General features: G+C 33.2%; 1 protein-coding gene across 2 annotated transcripts in view; it reads left to right on the top strand.

The window, feature by feature from the left end:
* The first annotated feature begins 3,699 nt into the window (after positions 1-3,699).
* Chat (Choline acetyltransferase) overlaps positions 3,700-16,738 on the top strand; it is a 114,540-nt gene continuing 101,501 nt past the window's right edge. For both annotated transcript variants that reach the window (XM_076315522.1, XM_076315521.1), the window contains exon 1: positions 3,700-3,780. The gene's annotated coding sequence lies outside the window, so the exon portion shown is untranslated. The remainder of the gene's footprint in view (positions 3,781-16,738) is intronic.

Raw genomic sequence — 16,738 nt, 5'->3', positions numbered from 1 at the left:
AATACTGAACTATTAAATACGGTGTATCAATCATTGAAACACGTAGCTAATAATCGTTAGTGGTCAATGGGATTATACATATACATAATTAAGAAAGGAAGGAACTAATTTCAAAGGAATACAGTCACTGTTCTGTTTTACTTCAGTTGCACATCAGTCTTACTCCAGCTTTACTTTCTTCCATTTGAATTAAAATGTAAATTCATCATATTCTGATATATTATATTTAGGAATGGAATAATACTACATCTAATTATTTAAATTGAACTGGAACACGAAGTTTACGTATTTCTCTTGAAACTCTTTTGCAACAGAACGATAGAGCACTAAGAGCTAAATATTTTTCGTAGAAAAAGTTTCGCTCTATTTCGCACAATTACAAAGTTGTGTTTGAAAAATCGACGAGAAAATGGCATCGTAAAGGCTGATTTCAAACGACTACAAGAGAGCTCGCAAACGACTTTCGTTTCCTTTCTAACTTCGCAATTGTGCCAGATAGAGAAAACATTTTCTTACAAAACATGTTCAGTTTTAGCTCTGTCGCTCTACAGTGAAAAAAATTGTACCAAAAGAATGAAAAAATGTTGAATTTTTGGGACTCGATTTCATTCCCTCGAGAAAATGTTGCCCTTTACACGCAACCGAAAATTTCATTAAAGTCAGCCTTATAGATTAGGGGAATTCTCTTATAATATAGCATACGAATACTTAACGAGCCTAATTGGTAAAATTTCTAATTAACACTTTGTATATACAACTCTACATATATGCCCCATACGTTTACTACAGAAAATAAATAAAAACTTCGTTTAATTTTCAAGCAGTATACTTCACCACTATTAGAAGCAAGAGACGAGGGAAATCGAACCACTGACAAACGAAGCAACGATTTATAAAATTGATTAATTTCTTAATCACTTCTAAATTTCGTCGCAAGAGTAAGAAAACTCCTGGATCCAATTAAGCGAATCGTGTCCTTCGTCACGCGGAGTGTAGCTCTAACGATACAACCCTAGATTAAGCGATTAAATCTAGGAGATTAGCGACAGCGGTAGTGTACCGAATATCAAACGACGTTTCCGTGATTAAATCCGTTTTCATCGGCCGCCTTAATACACAAACGAGACGAAGCGATCAGTCATCTAGCCGTTTAATGAAAGTCGCGACCATAACTTAGGACGCTCGGGCTCAAGACATTGCCAAAGGAAACATCGGCAGAGTCGAAGGTGAAAGTTGAACGCTTAATTCAGCAATATGAAACTCCCCTGCGGCTTACCCTGTCGGAACTCCCCCAGTCGCGTTATTCTGCTTTCTTATTCGCATTATGCTGCACGGTCGCAAATATTCGTTGCGATAAAACGGCCGTTTCGTGTACACAGGGTGTTCATCGTAACCGAATTCAAGATTTTTCAATCACCACCAACAGATCGTAACAATAAAAATTTTTTCGATATTTTTTTCGTCGAAAAAACAGTATCGATTGTTCGTTTTAATCAAAATAATAACGTGTCATTTTAATCATATATTCGTAATAGTGAGACTGACAAGGAACATAAGCAAGATGCCCCTTTCCTCTTCGTTGACTTTGAAGGAGTGTAGAACGAATAAAAATGAGAAACGCGTATTTTTCTTTTTAGTTGTGGTAATTTAATTTTAAGGAATGAAACTAACTCTCCCGTGTTTCACTATCTAATGTTATTTTGGGAACTATTCGAGGTACGAGCAACATTTTAAAACAAATTCTTTATAGATGTTAACGGAACATAATATGCTAGGCAAATCAATATAAAAATTAATAAAAAAGTCATGAAGTCATTTTTACCATTTTCATTCTCATCACTTTGGCAATGGTGAACTGTTTTTATCTTAAATTTACGATTTAAAATAAACACAACTACCTTTATTTTATATCGATATTTTATACATATTAACAATCACAAACATCAAATGCGTAAATGTAAAAATCTTCCTTATACAACAAACAATAGTCATTTAGACATTCAGATTTTTCAGTTTTGTCGAAACATTAATTTAATATTAAGATTTTAATATTCGACAGAAGCACATGGACACAAACATGTTCGTAGATATAATCGAGATCCGTAATTATACGTGTTAAAAATATATTTTTCTTTAAATATCTGAAAAGTTTCTATCAAACATTTTTGTAGCGAACACAGAAGAAAGTGAGACAATTTTGAAGAGAACAGCTGAATCTTCCTTTCAAATTGAAAAATCTGAATAATAACAAAATTTAAATAAATATCCATACAAACAAAATTTGAATTTTTACTATCTTACATTCTCGTGATACAGCAATAATGGAAGACACGTTCATAATTCAAACATAATTTTGTTTGTTTTGCTCAACTAATAGGCTAAGTGAATAAAAACGTCAAGATATGTTATTATTTATATTATATTAACCAATGTTAATATTTCGGTCTTTATTAATCTACAAATATATCTCCAGTATTTCTCAAATACAAAAAAAATCACGTTTTTATTTATCTACTTTCATAGAAATAAGTTGATTGTAGTATAGCATCATGAATCACAATGCACATATACATGTATGTTGTTAGTGCACGAGTGTTGCTCATATGTATACACAGGCTCACGAAAGTATTCAAGAGATGGCATATTCCTAATTGAAATTGACACAATCGTACAGTATAGTAAATATTTTGAAATTGTCTTATATGTACTGCGTATGGGGAACATGTGAGAATACCATGTATAAATTTCATCGACATCGAATATCACATATCCGAGTTAAAAAGACTTTATTAGATTTAATAACATATCGTAGATCACAAGAGTATTCGAACTGTAAGGGCAATCGTCGTATTAATAACATTCCTAAGCAGCGGCGGATGTAAACAAACATTGCTCAGTTTATACACAGCTAATCCAAGAGGAACATTATTCAAAACTCGTGTCGCAATTTATTTGAGGTCAAATTTTTGCAAAATGAATCGGAAAAAGTTGAAAGCAAGTAAGTCGGAAAGAGAATTGACAGCAAAATAGTACAAAGAAGGAAAATCTATGATTGAAATTGCAAAACTTATATACAGTCCACAGATCGCAATATTCTTAAAAAATTTAATAACGAAGAAACCATTGCAAATAAACACTGCTGTGATCCTCCAAACAAGTTAACAGAGAGAGAAGAAAAGACAGTGATTCGGAAAATTAAAACAGATCCCTTTACTTGAGCATCAAAATTGGCGGCAATAGTGACAACGCAGTTTAAAAATGTTCATCCGGAATTATGCCAAAGATTACTAAGATTATTAAGAGAACACCGTTTTAATGCACAAGTTCCGAGAATAAAACCGATAAATATATACGACAATTTCAAAATATTTACTATACTGTACGGTTTGTATTAATTTCAATTAGAAATATGTACCATCTTTCGAATACTTTCGTGAGCCTGTGTAGACCGACTTCTTTGTCCAGTTTATCCTAAAAAAAATGGAGCAAATATAATCCGATTTATGTTACCCTTGAAAATAAATAAAACAGTCTTTCGTAATACGAGAAACGTTGTTTTGCAAAAACCACGCGTTGGAAGACACGACACGTGAAAAATCCACCTTTCTTTGGGAAACAGATGTTACGTCGCACGTGCCCTAAAAACTGTTCCACGATAAATAACAGGGTTCTGTGTTTATTGTTGCAGAGGGATGGCGAGACTCGGTGTTGGGGGCCCCGCGTCGTTTATTGGTGACTCTCGGCAGTCTCTCCAGGGACAACTCGCCATGTCCTTCCACGGTAAGTCATCGTGTTGTTTATCCTTTGTCAATGAAACTCACGCAGCGTGTTGTTTATCCCTTCTCGGTGAAACTCGCGCAGACGGAAGGTCTTGATATTTACCGCGGTCTAATTGCTGCGCAAAGAATTATAGCGAGGAACGTATAAATATTTACAGTGGCTCGAAAAAATATTCGTACACTATATTACAAGGATATTGTTCTTAGCTGTAAGAATGATTTTAATGAAAGTTTGCGTGCATGTAGAGCATAATAAAAATTTTCTTAAAAAAATGTTCAGTTTTTAGTGCTCTATCGTTACACTGTGAAAGAAGTCTCCGAAAAGAATTGTAATATATTAAAAAAATAAAGAAACGTTGATTTCTCGAGTCTTGATTTTATCCTCTCGAGAATGTTTGTTGACAAAAAAGATTCAATTGGCTCAAAAAAGTATTCGTACATTATATTACAAGGATTAACAAAGTTCTTACCTGTAAGAATAATTTTAATGAAAGTTTGCGTGCATGTAGAGTATAATAGTCTGTAATAAAAATTTTCTTTAAAAAATGTTCAGTTTTTAGTGCACTATCGTTACACTGTGAAAGAAGTCTTCAAAAAAAATTGTAATATATTAAAAAAATGAAGAAACGTTGATTTCTCGAGTCTTGATTTTATCCTCTCGAAAATAATGTTTGTTGACAAAAAAGATTATGTCATATGCGGCCCAGTATGATCTACATGCACGTAAACTTTTATTAAAATCGGACTTGTAGGTCAAAGGAATTTCTTCATAACGTAACGTAGAAATACTTTTTCGAGTCACTGAGTATAAAACTGTAATGTGAAGTGGTAACAAGGTATTGAATTTGATCTTGCAATTTTATAAGTTGGAATAAAAGTCTTTTTACTTAAATAAAGCTTTCGAACATTACTGAATTTGATCAAAAATTTTGATTTATGTAGTTTTATTTACGCAATTGAAATGGACAGTTCTTACTGTACAAGAATAAAAATAAAATGAGACAGGCTGTAACACCAATTTAAGTTAATGAAAAAGCATATTAACTAGCAATGTGGTTAAGTAAATTAATATATGCATACTACATACATATATACATATATAACGTTATTTTGCGTTACGCAGATGAAAACGACTGTTTTATGTGTTAATGATTTCAATTGTATGAGAAAATGTATTTTATTTAGTCGAATAAGTAAAACTCTTCATCAGTTTTCGATATTTCACTCTAATGAAAGTATTTTGAAATATTTTATAAGCATTTCAGTAGCATTTATATTCCATATTTTTTTTAACCGCTTCTACACACGATATAGAATTAGTGTAGTAATAATACAATTATCTTTGAAACTATCGAAAATAGTAAAAATGTTAATATAAATGTTTCGTTTAAAAAGGGAAATATGTTATTAACTTTTGAACATTTTGTGAAATGTCTACTTGAACTATTTACTTGTAGAGACGTCAGCTCAATTTTTTTTAAATCATATCATATAAAGATAACATATGTGAATTATTCAAGATCATTTAAGGTCATTTAACTTCATGTTTGATCAGTAAATGTACTTAACGACTCTGTACGATTATTATTACGAACACGACGAAAAATAACAGTTTAGATTTTAACATGTTGAAACATATCCAGTACATATTTATGTACATGTATAGTCAATTACCCAGATATAAAACTATTTATTAAAAATAACATCGATTAGTATGATCGCACGAGCAATTGAAATTCTTAATTCATTGACATATGAACAAGTAAATTTATTTTTGAAAACGTTTTCGACGCTAAAACGTCATCTTCGAACAAGAATTTTAAATAATCAATCTGAAACAGAAACAAATACGTAGAGTATAATATCAAATATCAAAATCAATTGGAAATAAGCATTGCAAACAAACGAGCATCTATTTATTCACAATTTCGTTTAAATATGGGCAAACGAACTGTAAGAAAAATTATTTATCGTTCGACAATAAGGTCAGATCGGGCATATGTTTGCACGATCTTATTTCATTGTTTGTAACCGCTGAATCAATTCCTGAAATGCTTCCGACGTATTAAGTTACACCCTGTATATTGGTTATGAAATCAATCTCTCGCATGACCATGAAATACGAGGAAGATACAATAATTATACGTTGCACTCAATAACTACGTTACATTAAGAAGATTCTGGCATCAATGTTCCTTACGATTCTTTATCAGTTCGTTTCGCAAAGATTTGTGGTTAACAATGATCAGCGGTACAAAGAAAATTTTTCTAAATGTTCGTTACTGTTCAACCGCATTCGTCACCTCAGGGTAGAAGCGTCCTCTCGATTCTGAAATGTAAATAGAATCGTGACTGCCACCCTCGTGCATTTCGGATTGCCAAAAGCAAGGATCTACGCAACGCCTCCGGCTGAAATATGCAAATGACACGCAACGGCGTCAGATACGATCTCGTTACCAGCGCGACCGGGGGGAGGATAATATTTATCGTAGGGAGATTAAGGTCCACGATATTCCTCGAGTTCTGCAATCTTTCCTTCTTCACCGTGACATTTTATTGCAACGAACGACATATCGTTTTTTATATCAAAGATCACAATTACGGCAACACTCGTTCGCACATATTCGTTCACAATAACCATTCATCGTTTCGCGTATAATTACGTATAAAAATTCAGGAAGATATTTATACAGTGATCGTCAAATTACAATTTTCACAGTATCGTAGAAAACAATATTTCCTCGATAAAAGGAAACCAGCCTGGAGCTAGCACGAATCGTATAATATGGAAAAGATCAAATTCCCGAGCAGTTGTTTTTTGCTTCTTCCTTGCCGAAGGCGAGAAAGAAATAGAACGAGTCGAAGGAAATCGAAACGAACGCGCAACGACACGAGACAGACGAACCATCGATAATTTGTCGATATATTCTTCGTTTCGTGTTCGCAGCGTGCACATGTCAGCGTGCATTTATGACATAGAAGACGAGAAGCTTACTCGAAAAAGGATTCGTGCATTTCGAGCTTTCAGTCGCACGAAGAACGATTCTTGGTATTGTTTCGTTATAGTTTGTCCACTTGGAGGACAGGCGCAACTTACAACGAAACAGTTCTCTATTTTGCAGTTCTTCTGTTTTTTGCCACGACGAATGCAATAGAGTGCGAGTGAGCGAGACAGCACGTGACTAAAAGTTCGATTATCGGGATACAGGAAAATAAATTTCTTTTTTCCAAGGACAGGTTATTTAAATTTAAAAAAATGTTAATACATTCTTATGTTTTTTTCATATTATACGGTCCGTGCTAGCTCCAGGCTGTTTGCTTTTATCGAGGAAATATTGTTTTCTACGATACTGCGAACATTGTAATTTGACGATCACTGTATAAATATCTTCCTGCATTTTTATTCGTAATTATACGCGAAACGATCAATGGTTATTGTAAACGAATATGTGCGAACGATTGTACCGTTACAATTATTATTGCAGCTGCTTGTACTATTATAATTAAATTATTGTCAAATTATTATATATCAGAGAACCTCGTTACTCGCGGGAGTAACTAGCCCCAATTTAGAAGAGGCAGTATCAAATCTGTATAAAAAGAGTTCGACAGATTCAACGCGAGGAAGGTAAACTAAGAAGCTACGCAGCTGAAGGAATCTGAATGAAAATTAAAAAGAAGAAAGAGACGCAGTCTTGAGAATTTGGAAAATCGTCTTCTGACGTGGTTTCCAAAACAGCGGACAATGGAAAATCTACTCACGATTTATTATTACAGGAGAATGCATTGGAAATAGAAAATTAAATTTGGATGACGTCTTCAAGGCATTCTAGTCACAATTAGTTATCGAAGTCGCCAAAGACTTGAACGAACGGTGTATCGCACTCGTCGTTGCAGCTGCAAAAGCAACGGAGAGGTTAGAGAAACTACTAATAATGAAACACGAATAATGACCTATAACGAGGCAATACTGAATCTGACGTCCGAAAAACGAAACGAGACAAAGTATCGATGCTTCGCCTATTTCGTATTTTTCTTCGTTCGATTTCAGACCCTTTGATTAACACTCGTTTCATTTCACTCTCGCCTTCGCAGGGCAAAAACGAAACGGAAATGGTGGAGAGAGCCTCCGGCACTCAATTAGTGCGCAGGCCAAATCCTCTCATCGAGAAAATACTATGTATACTATAGAACCTTCGTTGTTTGAGTAAAATAATACCTATATATTAATCAATTATAAGAAGATTGATTTTTATTTCGAGTATAATTCGGTTTAACCTTTTCAAGGTGTCTTAAAATATACAGATAAATTGTGGTTAATAAAAATTGATTTAACTTAGTTTTAAATACCAATTATTCTAACTGATTTAAAATTCAGACATCTATTTATATTAGAAGTATTGCTACCATATTGAATTATTACTAGTTTTTATGGTTTATTTTAGAACATCATCGTCACTTAAGTAAAGTTGATGATGTAAAGTAAACTTGTGGTAAAATTTTCTTCAACGATCGGTATTATTTTGCTTATTATTACCAAGAGGGTTGAAAATCACGAAAGGCATATTCTACATTCTTTTAAGTGATTTGTCGACAATAAATATCGCATGTCTTTACATTTACTACTCGAAAACTAGGTATTCATCTATAACTTTATCCACCATCAACAAAAATTCGCGTACTCAAGATCATCTGAAAATCATAGTTATATCTTGTTAATTTTTTCACAATGTTTACTAACTGGTAGACAGAACGATTCAGAGTGACACAAATATTTTATTTACTAATGTAATAATTACATTCAAATATTTCCCTATTCACCCAGTATAAAAATCATTTGAAAATATATTAATATTCAACGACCACACACAGGACAATATTTTCCTATTTCATTTTATTTCACGTCCAATTTCCGATTACCTTTGAATTAAACGAATTTTTATAATTTCCAGAAATTTGATATTTCAATGTCTAACAATTGTAATAAGAGAATGCTCAGATAGACGATTCTCGTTTATTGCATTAATTCTATAAAATATAATACGTTAAAAAATATTTATAAAAATATAAGTAATGCGTAAATTGGAGCAATTTTCTTAAGAACATACGTGTCTCGTATCTTTTTCATAGCATATATACTTTCTAACATAATTTTTGTACACATTTCCTTAATACCATATATGCTTCGAAAATGGCTAATAACTCTCGAAGGATATTTTTTCCAAACTCTGTCGTAGACGACAAGTGATTGTAACACGAAAAGAAAACGTTTTCGATTCATGCTCTTGCAACTCCTTTACACGCGCATCTACAATGCGTAGAAGTTATCTAAAGTTTGATCATCTATTTCAAAAACACTCCGTATATTTAGAAGTTTCTCACTTGGAAAGGAACCACAGTTAGTTATTCATAAAGTTAATGTGAGTTTGCATATTCTTATCCCGAGAAAACATTTTTCCAAACAGCTAATTGAAAAGTAAGGGTAGACTGAACTTTACATTCCACTTACAGTGATAAATTGCAGTACCTTAAAAACTTGCGAACGAAGAGCGCATTCATTATCAAGTACTAGAATACCAGAAGAATGCTTGGTATACAATCCGGCTGCGAAACTATGGGAGTGATATAAAGAGGAAAACTGATAACTGTTTCATTGAAAGATCAATCTTGCACCGATATAATCATCCAAGAACCGTAGTGGAATTTATCAATATATTAGTTTTCAGTAACAGTCCGTATTGTTCGTACAACAAAATAATATGGTAAACCCCACCGCGAGTAGTTTTTCGAGCACGTGACAGTGAAAATGATGGGTGGAAAGTAATCTAGGGTATTATCATGCATACGAGGAGTGGTCATTAGTGTGAGGGTACGTCATAGGTGCTGATACGTCACTCTTGCGGTTGGCAATTACTCGTTTTGCCTCACTGTGACGCCATATTGTTCTTGTGTAAATAGATCTAGCTGCAACGAGCTTGGAAGTCACAAATAAATTCGGTTGTGCCCAAAATGAGACCAATTGCCCATTCTTAGATCAGGGGTAACCTTGAAAATTGAACGATAGTAATTTTACATTGTTATCTATTTTATTCAAAATTATAATGCCACTTTTTTCGAATAAATCAATTATGGAGATAATTATTTGAAACGGAATAAGTCTTAAATGGGGAAATACATCTTCTTTGTGTTAAGCTTCTTGGACATCAAGGAAGATAACTTTACAAAGTCAATGAAAATTTATAGGAACTCGATTGAATTACTTTTAATCGATATTACTTTTTATCGTGTCCACGTACAATATAGAGAGTGCTTTCGAACTTTATCCTTTTTGGTATAGTACGAGAAAGGGTGAAACTACATGAAAAAATAAGTAGAAAAATGCAGTGTGACATTTTTTCATTCGAAGTTATATTATATTTCCACGTAAACTCAACGAATAGCAGTGTGCTACTCGAATTATTTTAGATTCAACGGGATAAATATTGAAGTAAAATTACTTTTCAAATCGAATACGATTAGAAGCCATTACATTGGTACTGTTTATAAACTCGAACGCAACGAAGGCTAGACTATAACATAGTCCTTAACATCGATTTATTTCAAAATGGAGCCTCGTACACAAAAATCTCACTTTAGATTTTCAATTTGTTTTTTCATGCAGAGTCCACCCTCTTTCAGAGTGTACCACCAGTTTGGAAACATTCTGCGTGCAAAGTCATAGATTTATGGATTTTTGAGAGCCTGAATATCATAATAAATTATTATCAGGTCGTATCAATTACCCTCAATTGTTGAACGAAGTGAACTTTTTGCAGGAAGGAAAACGAAAGGTTGATTATATCTGCAAATTTTCTCTAGGTTTAATTTAAATCACATTAATTTCGTCAGATATTGCACATAAAATAGTATTCAGCAATATAAGCGTTATTCAAGTGCACGTAATTCGCGCATTTGCAAAGTAAAATAATTCAAAGGTACAATACAAAAAAATGATCCTAGAAGTACTTCTTTTCCACGAGAAATCATTCTTTCGGTTTTATTGTGATATTTCATCCCCTAAGATAAATTTTGATCCTTGTACTAGATTGTTCAATAAGTTTTGTCGTTCTATAAAACTTATTGAGCAGTATTGCACTAGGTTGCTAAATAAGTTTTGTCGTTCGACAAAATCGAACGAAAAAATTGGATTAGTGTATAACAAAAAAACTTATCGAGCAACCTATTAAAATTACACGACACATGTATACCGATAGTTTTAGGTAGGTTAAGAATAATGGGAATTTAATTTGAGAATGGATTAAAAATGTATAAAATTTATACTTTTTGTGTAAAATTAGCCATTTATTTCTATCTATCGTTTTCTTCAGAGCTGCCGTTTTCTTTCTTCTAAGGATAGAATTTCGAGGAAGAAAATGACTTATGACTTTAGTTCCCGGCAAACTAAATTTAACGCTGAGAAAGTTTTGTATCACTTGGTGAAGTGGATTAGGGTATAACAATTCATGACACTCGCGATCGTTCGGATAGAATAAGTGGATTTGACAGCTGCCGCTTAGCGCTTGCCTTAACCCTTGTAGTTTTTATGGTTCGGTTCTCTGTTCGTTATTTTATACGCTGTATCAATTCTTCCATGTTTTATGGAGCTTGAACTTTAACGAGACTGAGAATGCTAAAATAAATGTTCACGGGTGCTTTTAGCTTGGTAATTCACTGTAACTACCCGTATTATAATTTAGAAGAAATAAAGGGAAATGTATAGTAGTCATTCGTGGCTAAAATAAAGCACATTATTGTAATTTCGAAAGAAAATTTGTAGAAAGGAAGGGGAAAAAATATTTGTCAACTACTACATTATTTATCAACTTTATTAACTGTAATCTTTCCGGGGGAATAATACATTCATAATTACTACAGAAACGTATATTAATAAGCACAATAATGTACAATAATAAAGATCCATTCATTATATGCATTATACTTGATGCGATATTAAAATGACAATGAAATTAATTTCGAACAAGTGATTTTTGTTATGTTAATACATTGCATCTTTACGGGTGTTGCTTCCATATCTACTCGGGTTTATATCAAATTATAATTACAATATAATTATCTTATGCGTGCAATTTGAATAACAATATCTCTAAAATTAATACGAAAACATGAATTAATAGTTGTACTAATATACATAATTTCTAACGTACTCGACGCATGCGGTATTACAACTATTATGAATTTTCCAGAAATATTTAACATGTCCGCTACCGTGCATCACATATGTGTGTGTAACCTATACAGTAAATTATAAATATAATAAGTATTATATAATAACGTTCATTTAAACAAACTCAGTACGAACCAGTGTCACCTGTGAATATCATTCAAAATATTTAGTCGGCCTATTTCATACATTTTATTTGTTCACGGTTAAAAGTATAGCGTTACGTTTAATAAATGAACGCACAGGTACCTATATAGTGTGGACCGTAACGTGCGAGTTTTCAACTGACGTGCACGGTATGACGAAACGCGAGTACGTCAATTTCTCGCGGCAAAATTTACAAAAATTTCATTACTTACTCGCGAGCTGAAAAATTATTCTTCGTGTAAACAGAATTTCTCTCGCCAGCAGCCACGAAATAGCTGCCGTTCGCGTGCACGCATTCGTCATATCAAAAGGAAATAAACACAAATGTGGATTACTTGGAACTCGCAGCTCGTTTAATTCCCACGATGTAGATTAAAAAATACGCGCTTTCGTCCGTTGATGAGGTCTTATCCGCAAAATACAACCGAAGAATAATTATCATTGCCGGTGTAATTGAGAAGATAGGTCAAAGGTCGCGGGTTCGAATCCTTAGGCCACGTTTTAATTAATCGAGTAATTTGCGTGCCAAATGTCTTCGTTAAGAGTAATTGACCTTAATGTAACTGCTGAGAATCGATACGGTTCGTAATCGTTTACCAACGATCGACAGGCAGAGGTCGTTTCCTGTTTAACTGAAATTTTTGACACGACTGTGACTGTTTGAATTCTTGTTAATTGATAACTGGGCGTGGTGCACCTGGTTTGTTGATCGATACCAGACGCCCCTACAGTCACGTAACCCACCCTGTTTTCACCTCTGTTACTCGTTCCTGTTCGCCTCTCTGTTTTTACCATTTCTCGTATCCGCTGAACCGGGCAATCGTTTCGATCCTCTGTCCTTGAATGATACGCAAAATCAAAGAACATTGTCGGTTCGTCTTAACTTCGATAAAATACAATCGAAAATCCAATATAAAAGCAATATCGGAAGTGACACTCTCGCGAATATATTCCCCCGCCCTTCATCCCCCTCCCTTGTGGATTCCAAGTGTAAGAGATGTCGGTCGATCTACCCTATAGAGTAATTTCTTTATGGATGCTTGGAATTTTCGTCGATCTTCATTCTTTTATTTACGATTGACCGAGAATCGTCAGGATTACAACATACTCGATGTTTTCATAGTTTTCGAATCTAATGGTCGTAAGAAGCACTTTTCAATCTTATCGTTAAGACGGTGCTTTCTGTTATATACTTTTGTAAATTTAATTTGTACAAATTTTCCACGTTTAGATCTACTTTTTGTAACGATATTAAAGATGAACCTAAAGAAACATATTGTAATGTGTAAATCAGAGATGGGTAAAATTCTTATTTAAAATTCAAGTGTCGAGTAACGAATAAAGAATAAACAATTTCTTAAGCATTGCTGGTTGAATCAAAGTAATTAAATTCGAAATATACAATAGAACGATATATCTGCATATCTATTCGGATGAATAATCATCGCTAAACTTTGTTTTAATACGTAATCGTTTATTCCACTAAAATTTTGCTCATCTCTATTATGAATATTATATAATATTTATTACGAACGCTATATTCGAAAACTACTATTTTTTCCAAACGAGTATATGTCTTAATTATTACTCTATGTTTCTTTTTACGAGTTTATCATATCGTAATAAAATACAAATTGGTATAAATATAGTTAATAAAGGGAAGAAAAAAATAAGTATAATATAAAATATACAATATAATAGCATTGTTTTTCTTCCATAAGTACTACAAGTTTTTGTAATTAAAATCTGATATAATTTAAAATTGTCAAGGGTTTCTAGAGTTATACTTAGATTGTAATCTCTATGCCAGAAACCTTAGAAGTCAAACTGGACAGAAATTATCCTAAGATTAATGCGATACATAATTATACGTTGTTTTAAAATCGATTATTACAAACAATCTCTAATCGACAAAGAAAATAAAAGAAGTTGATTCAATTAATTAAAAATTATTATTTATAAGCTTTTGTCACTTGCTTAACATACAGCATTGTACATTTACAAACGTACACGGTAAACTTGTTTATATCAATTGTATAAAATCTAAAATTAAAGATACCATTAAGAGACACTAGATAAGAGTACGTTTTCAAAAGATATTATGTAATGCATACTTCAGTCCCGTTAATAAAGGAACCTATTTAGTCTTTTTTGAATGTTAATCGAGTAAAATTCGTAGGATTTTCTCTTTGCATTTAAAAGAAGAAGAAACATTTACATTTACATATAATCGATCAAATCATACACAGTACAGGCTTACTTAACCATTCCACATAACCATGATCAATGAAATATTTAATATTTTCATAATCACAAAGAATTAAATATAATATAAAATTTGAAGAAACTTGCTCTATGAATGCTTCCGGACAGGTATGATAATTATTGAAAAATCTCGTATTATTAATCCCTCTGTTACAGGAGTGTTACAGGTTATTCAAAAATCTCACGTTATTAACCCCGATATAAACATTATTTAAAAATTGCACATTATTAATCCCTGTGATACAAAAAGTACAAAAGTGTAATATAAACCGTGTAAATGGTCGCCAGCTCTCGAAAAGTATGCGGTTGTCGAAGCGTTGAAAATCACTTGCTAACTATTCCAGAGATTTCAAACGATGAACGTACTTCTACTTAATACCGGTAGTTGGATAGAAAATAAAAAGTCGTGGCACGCGACAGAAATGAAGTAGCTCAGTGTTAAACACCGATCCGCAAAGTCCACTTATTCTACCTGAACGCATCCTCGGCACACCGGTAAGTCGATCCCTTCTATTGCATTAAGCGAGCTGAGCGATCAGCTCTACCTGCAGGGCGCCAGTTTTTCCTAAGGGTGCACCGTCACGAACTAACCATAAATAACGCGTTATCTCCAGATCCGATAGAGGCTAATTTATTTACGAATCGGTGTTGCGAGAGGGTGGCCCACGAATATATCACGGTGGTGGTTCACGCGTGAGTCACGTGCCATCTGCCGCGGACTACCCACTCTATTATGATATAGACTGTATTTATCATTATCTTCGATGACTCGATTCTTTTCGGACACGGCGGAGCATTTGTAACGCGGGTATCAGAAAACTCGCGCTTAATGAATTGTTCATTGATTTTGTCTGCCTTCCGTTCCAATAACGTAACACAAAAAAAAGACAACTTTGGACAATAGTACGACTTAAATACATCCTTTGAAGATTATAGTTCTCCAGCAGTTTGGTAACCAATTTAGACTGTATTTCCGTTACACGATAGCGAGAAATTCGTTATTGTTCGCTAATTATTCGACAATATTCTGCATTGGAAAGGGATCTATAAATTCGCAACTTCGTTAATCTTGGAAACGTTTCGTTCGTTTATTAATACCGAACGTTATAATATTTACAATAAATAATTTTCTCCTCGGTCCACTAACGTACGATAACTTGTTCTATCGTTGCGTACGAATTTATTACGATTCTTTATAGAATTTAAGTAACCAATATTTTGGAACATATTACTTTTGTCTTTGATCCCAGAATGTCTTCTATTAACAATTTATTCAACGTCTGAAGTTAGTTGAAAATATTGCGAATACATATACATTTTATTATATTTTTTCAATTGTACCGAAACAGTCTAGTTCCAGTTTTCATACAGACTCGAATTATACGAAAGAAAAGAGAGTACGGTTTTCTGTAACTATGATACATCCAATCTAACATGCGTAAATTCCCACAAGTTCGCTACAACACCGAAGAACTTCCATTACTCAAACTGACAGGAAAACGTAACGGTTTTAATAAAGCAACTGTCAGATAATTTTTCCGACGTTGGCTATGCTATACTTCCGGCAAAATGCTATAAATATTAATAGCAGAAACATAACACAGAGAAAATTTTCTACAGCTGGAATTTGTGATCGCTGAACCACCTAGTAAATGTCAATGACTGTATACCAAGTATAAAAAGAGTCAGTTGTATAGAACACACCACGTCAAAATTGATGAAAAATATCGAGTGATATTTAATTTTCGTATATTTAATATTTAAATTGTCGAAGAAAATATCTAACATCTTACTTTCATAAAATTCTCTTATTTTATTTTGGAGTTGCTGAAACGCAGAATGAAAACAATCGCGAATATTGCTGGATTTAGCATATGCGTTACAAGTACTCGACAATATACAAAGGCGTGCCACCATTTCTTAAAGAGATCTATGAATTTGTTATAAAATACTTTTAATTTATATTTACTCCCCACAATACTTGTAGAGTAATCTCTCGATGAACAACCGCATTTCTCCTCTAGAAACATCCTCGAAACACCATCATTATTATTTAGAGGTTTTAGCTGACAGTTGTGGGTTTGAAAATCAGCTGATCAAACTTTAAAACGCTACCGTACTCGTATCGGAAGAACAGTTACTAATATAAACTAAAAACTTTGATATTCCGCTTTCTGTTTTCATTGCCAAAATTCTCCCGAAGAAAATAAAATCGAATAAAATCGTATTCAGACTACCATTAATTAATTACATGTAGTTGAAAATTAAAAAAAAATGACTCACTTAGTTTGGCCTCATTTTTATCGGAAAAAGCTTCAATAATCCA

This window comes from Ptiloglossa arizonensis, chromosome 7 (genome assembly GCF_051014685.1).
Source record: "Ptiloglossa arizonensis isolate GNS036 chromosome 7, iyPtiAriz1_principal, whole genome shotgun sequence".
Lineage (NCBI taxonomy): Eukaryota > Metazoa > Arthropoda > Insecta > Hymenoptera > Colletidae > Ptiloglossa > Ptiloglossa arizonensis.
This window is presented reverse-complemented; position numbering and strand designations above follow the sequence as displayed.